The sequence below is a fragment of the Malania oleifera genome, chromosome 8 (genome assembly GCF_029873635.1).
Source record: "Malania oleifera isolate guangnan ecotype guangnan chromosome 8, ASM2987363v1, whole genome shotgun sequence".
In the NCBI taxonomy this organism is placed as follows: domain Eukaryota; kingdom Viridiplantae; phylum Streptophyta; class Magnoliopsida; order Santalales; family Ximeniaceae; genus Malania; species Malania oleifera.
This window is the reverse complement of record NC_080424.1, coordinates 2,611,047-2,617,270: the sequence shown is the minus strand read 5'-3', so window position 1 is coordinate 2,617,270 and position 6,224 is coordinate 2,611,047. Positions and strand designations below refer to the sequence as shown.

The following is a 6,224-nucleotide window of genomic DNA, read 5'->3' as shown; positions in this document are numbered from 1 at the left end:
AACAATATCCCTACCCATCTCTTGTAATAAGTCATGCATCAACACCTTGTTTGCTTTGATTGTTATAAGTGACTTTTCAATAAGAACATTAATATCGACAATGAAGAAATCACGACCCTCTAGTATTTTAATTATGTACTCCTTGTCATATCCTAAAGAAACATGCAATATCAAGAAATAAATTCTTCTTCCGATCATCCAGTGCATTATAACTTATTCTAAGAATCTTTTGAATTTCCCAGCAAGGGCTTCTAATTGATCTAACTTATCCACATCGTCAAGGACAATAAGAACCTTTCTAGAATGAAGCCTGCTCCTTATGAAATTTTCTCCCATACTATGAGTATCTATATTTACATTTTGTTCCTTCAAGATTTTGGAAAGAAGTTCTTGTTGCAAAGAAACTAAATCATGTTCCCTTACATTTTCAAGAAAGCAACATGCTTCAAATTGATAAGAGATTTGATCATAAACAAATCATGGTGGTTTTACCTATGCCACCCCTGCCCCATATTCCTACAAAGCAAACATCATTGACCTTGGTGCATAACAATGGATTCAATTCTCCTATGCGAGAATCAATACCAAATAGTTCCTTACCATTACTTGTGGGCAAATTCTCCAGTATAAAGTGGGCAATGTCATCAATCAGCATGGATTCAGACCTAATGAAGACATAAAAGAAGGCTTAGCAAGCTTACATAACCCACAATAGTTAAATGCAAACATATTTATTCTATTTATTTCTTCTGCCTTTAGTTAACCATAAATCAACAATGTTAACCTAAAATTCATTCAATTACAAAACTCTTAATGCTTTTTGTGTAAGGAAGTAACCCTACCATTTTAGAGACTGTATTTTTTAAATTAGATTTTGAGCACAAACAATAGGAATTGTGAATGACAAATGCAAGAGAACTAAAATAAGAAAAAGGATTTCCCATAGAGAAATTATTTGGTAAATTTGTGGTACAACATGACCTTATAGACTAATTAAATGGTGACAACTCTTAAATAGGCTAAATAAGTGAATCCTTATTATTATTGCTTCCCATAATAAATCCTTATCTTTTCTTATTTAAGAAATAAATGTATTTTTTGCCTTTTATGTATTTAAATTTATATATTTTCAAAAGACATTAATACTAAAAATTTAAAAAATATCTAAAGTTAAAATATAACAAGTGATTATAAAAGTTTTAATGTCTTACGATTTGCCTGATGAATAATCAGAGATGTGTCAATGAATGGACTGTAATGTTTTCATTCCTCTTGTTTGATGTCATATGGACGGGTTCGAAAGGCTTAGCCAGATAGGAGTTATGAATCATAATAATAATAATAATAATAAAAAGTATGTTTTCATATATTTTCTAATTAGGAATCATTATAAGGTGGTTTTTAAAATTTATTTATTATATATATATATCTATATATATATATATTTATATTATCTTCTTTTCACTATTATTAAGAAAATACATATCTTAATTATTAATACACTAATATTATTATGATGTGCCACATTTTAAAAAATTAAGAACTCTTATAATCTATTTATGTTTTAAAATAACTTTATATATATATATATATATATATATATATATATATCAAAGAATCATATTTACTCTCAAAATTAAAAATGTAATTTATTTTATTTCTTCCAAGTAAATAAGTTTTTGTTACATTCCGAACTCAAAATTTATTAATTTTTCAACTTTTCAGCGTAATTCTTTTTTTAAAAAAATTGCATAAATTTAAATAGATAAAAAAGATAAAGAAATGTATTTATGGTTACTTCCTAAACTGCATTTGTAAGATTGAAAAAAAGATTTGAATATGAATCTACGTACATATAAACTTAATCCAATTTTAAATGAAATGTTATTAAAATGTGTGCAAAATTCAAATTTAAAGATTCCAAAAATGGGGTTGATGATTTTTTTTCTATTTAAAAATAAAAATCTAAAAGAATTGTATGTTCAGGTTCAATCTTTTCGTAGAACGGGTGTGTAAGGAGTAGTTCTATAATTTTGTACCCTTAAAATTTAGCCGACATCAAAATGTAAAACCTCATCGGGGAGGAAAAGTTAAAATTTTAGTTTTAAATTTGCAAGTTTTCCCAACAAGCTATAGATTAATTAAAATAAGAAAAAGGAATTCTCATAGAGAAATTATTAGATAGATTGATAGTACAACGTGACCTATAGATTAATTAAAATGCGACAACTCTTAAATAGGCCAAGTAAGCAAATCCTCAATATTATTGTTTCTCATAAAAAATCCTTATCTTTTCTTATTTAGGAAATAAATTTATTTTTTTCCTTTTACGTATTTAATTTTATATATTTTTAAAAGAAAATAATACTAAAAATTTAAAAAATATATAAATTTGGAATGTAACAAGTGATTATAGAAGTTTTGATATGTGAATAATTAGAGATGTGTTAATGCATGAATGGAGTGTAATGCATTCATTCCTCTGATTTGGTGCCATCTGAACCGATCGAAAGACTCAAGTAGGAGTTATAGTCATAAAATAAATAAATAAATAAATATTTTAATTATTATGAATGACTAAAAAGTATGTTTTCATACATTTCCTAATCAGGAATTATTAGAAGGCGATATTTAAAATTTATTTTATATATATATATATATATTATCTTCTTTTCACTATTATTAAGAAAATACATAATTTTTTATTATTAATATACTAATATTATTGTGATGTGGCACATTTTTAAAAATTAAGAACAAACTGTTATAATCTATTTATGTTCTAGTACAAAAAGAATCATATTTACTCTCAAATTTAAAAATGCAATTTATTTTTTTCCTTCCAACTAAATAAGTCTGTGTTATGTTCCAAACTCAAAATTTCTTAATTTTTAAAAACTTTTTAGGGGATTTTCTTTTCTTTTAAAAACTGCATAAATTTAAATACATAAAAAAACAAAAAAAAAAAATGTATTTATGGTTCCTATTGAATTTTAAGATTTGAATTTGAATCTGCATAAACTTAAATCCAAATTTACACGAAAGGTTATTAAAATGTATCCCACCCAGACACACTGGCAGCTACGATCAGAGCTTCCCTCCAGTTCTGCACCTTCTCCTTTCTCTCTTCTTCGTGTTTGGCAAAAGCTTCTGCGAATTTCCCAGTTCGCTTCCGTACTTCCGAGGGAGTCACATCGTAGAAAATGGGGACAATTGTTTGCCGCCTCAGGTTCTTGCATTCCATGATCTTCGCAAGTTCATCCAAGCACCAAGTCGAAGAAGCGTAGTTTTCTGAGAAAACGATGATCGAAAGCCTCGAAGCCTCGATGGCTTTCAGGAGCTCCGAAGAAATTTCTCTCCCCCTTTCGAGCTTTTCATCGTCCTTGTAGGTGTGAATCCCTTTCCGATGCAAAGTCGCGTAGTGATGGCTAATGAAGCTGTTGCGAGTATCTTCGCCCCTAAAGCTCAAGGACACATTGTATGTACACTGCAGATCGGAAGAAGACGACATTGGGCAGTGGAAATTCAGCAGAGACAGAGGGAGTGTGAGTGAGAGAAGATCTTATCAGAGAAGACAAAGCAACAATACAGCCTCATTTATGGATCTCCCTACGTGTTGGTGGGAACTAGAAAAGCGAAGCGAGTGGTTAGAAAATTTCTGGTTAAACAGAGAAATATACAGTTTCCATTTAGAGCAATATGTGCTTTTCATTTTTTTCAATTCTCTTATATATATATATATATATATATATACACCTTGTCATCCTTGTGTTATGTGTGAATCAATAGAGAAAATTATTTTTCTCTAATTTTAACATGGTATCAGAGAAAGGTTCAAAACCTAATTTTTTTTCTAACCTTTCTTGCTTTGCTGCCGCCCACTATTCTGAACGCACGCAACACTCCGGCAGCTCTCCGTTTGGAGTTCTTCTTCTTCCTCTCAGTCCTCCAGCATTCTTGTTCCGGCATCGTCTCGGCTCTCTCTCTTTCCGGCGCCTCTCTGCTGCAACTCTCGCCATCCGTCTATATACTTCCGGCAACAGCAAACTGCAGCGACGGCCATCGCTCACCCGAACTCCATTGCTGGGAGCAGCAGTTTCGCTCGCCGTTTTTTTTTCCAAACTATCTCTCAACGTTCGCTCCGTTTCCCTCACAGATTCTCAGTTTCCGGCACTCCCTTATCTTCTCTGGCCATATCTCTTTTCTCAGCCCCTGTTTTCTCTCTCCGGCGTCATCTCCGGTGTTCGTTGGTTCATCGTCTCTTAGTCTTTCAGCTGCTCTCAATTCCCGGCGTCCTCTTCGGCAAATGCTCCTCTGGCATCTCGTCTCTCCTTTTCTTCGGCTATATTTTAGCTTGTATCTCTCAGCTCTTTGATTTTCTCCAATGAATTATTTCATTCAGTCCTCAGCAACCAGCTTCTCCGGCCGTCTTCTCCAACGATCCCATATCAGTTCAATTTTCCGGCGTCATCATCTCCGGCATTATCTCAGTCTCCCATAGTTGTTCGTCTTAGTGTACCGCTCATCTTCGGCGGTCTCTCATCTTCTTTGATCGTCTCGCAGTTTTGCATCTCTCCTGCGTGTGTTCGGCGTTCTCTCAGTTTCTCAAATCTTCCATCTTCACTGCAGTTTTTTCTTCTTGTAGACGCAAGATCATGGATGACGCTTAACTGGTTGCAGTAGCCGAGGCCTCTCTTTCCTCATCAAGTTCGACGTATAGTTTATGTCGATGCTATTGTTGAGCAAGAAGTGCTTCTTTTAGAGCTGCAATCTCAGTTCTAGGTAGTATCTCTTGTCTCTCAGGTCTTCGCTTCTCAGTTCAGCAGTCATCGTCTTCATCGTCGGTGCAAGCAGCAGCGGCAGTACACTCGTTTCTCTTAGTTCTCTCACCGTCTCTAGTGCTCACGTGTTCTCCATCGCAATCCTTTTCACTAGCACTCGTCGTCGTTCACTCTATCTCTTCGGACTCTGGCTTTCTCTCACCCCTTAGTTACAAGTTTTTACGACGAGATTATTAAATTGAAGGTTTTTTTCTTTTTGGTTGTCGCAAAGATCGACTTTGACCTGATTTGACGATTTTATTTATTTGAACTATATGACGTTATGGAAGCATCTGATTCTTCAATGGCTGAAAATAATGTCACAGGTTCTTCAACCACTTTTGAGATTACTATCCCTAGTCTCATCAGCGAACAATACCATCAACTCTTAGATCTTTTATCGCCCTTGAACACCAATTCTGCCAATTTTTCTGGTAATCTCACCTCTTGTCATTCTACTTCTCTTTCTAACACTGAATGGATTGTTGATTCAAGTATCTCCAATCACATGAATTCCAATTTATCTTCTTTTGATAATATTCAACTTCTCAATCAACCATGCCTCATTAAGCTTCTAAATGGTGACATTATTTCTGTAACTCATACCGGTACTATGTGGTTTTCTCCTACTTTTTCTCTTTCTAATGTTCTTTATGTGCCTTTATTTAAATTTAATCTATTATCCATTAGCAAACTTACCAAGGATCTCAATTGTGTTGCTATATTTTTTCTCACCTTTTGTGTCTTTCAGGGCCTATCAACGAGGAGGCTGATTGGAACGTGTGAAGTACGAGATAAGCTTTACCACTATAAATCTCCCTCCGTCTCAATTTTCCACTCTCAACATGTTTTTGACACTACTCTTTGACATCAATGTTTTGGTCACCCTTCTATCTCATGTATTCCGAAAGTCTTAATATTTTTTCTTCTCATTTGCCTTGTGATGTTTGTGTTAGAGTAAAGTACACTCATTTACTTTTTTCTTTAAATACAAATAAGAGCATATTTTGTTTTAATCGAATTTATTATGATATATGGGGTGGTTATCCTACGGCTTCACTTTTTGGTGTACATTATTTTTTAACAATCGTGGATGACTACTCGCGTGCTACATGAGTCTATCTTATGCACATAAAATTTGATACTTTCTTTTGCCTTACGAATTTTTGTGTCATGGTTAAAAATCAATTTAATTGCACTATAAAGCATATGCACACTGATAATGGTAGACAATTTCTATCTACTTCACTCCAAAATTTTTTCCATGATCAAGGCATTTTTCATGAGCGCACATGTGTGGATACACCTCAACAGAATGGTGTTACCGAGCATAAACATTGTCATCTTCTTAATGTGGCTCAGTGCTTACATTTTTAAGCTAATCTTCCCATTTCTTTTTGGGGC

The 6,224-nt window shown here is 33.4% G+C and overlaps 1 pseudogene; it reads right to left on the bottom strand.

The window, feature by feature from the left end:
• Positions 1–213: 213 nt before the first annotated feature.
• On the bottom strand, positions 214–3,969 carry LOC131161780 (disease resistance protein RPV1-like; annotated as a pseudogene).
• Between the last annotated feature and the right edge of the window lie 2,255 nt (positions 3,970–6,224).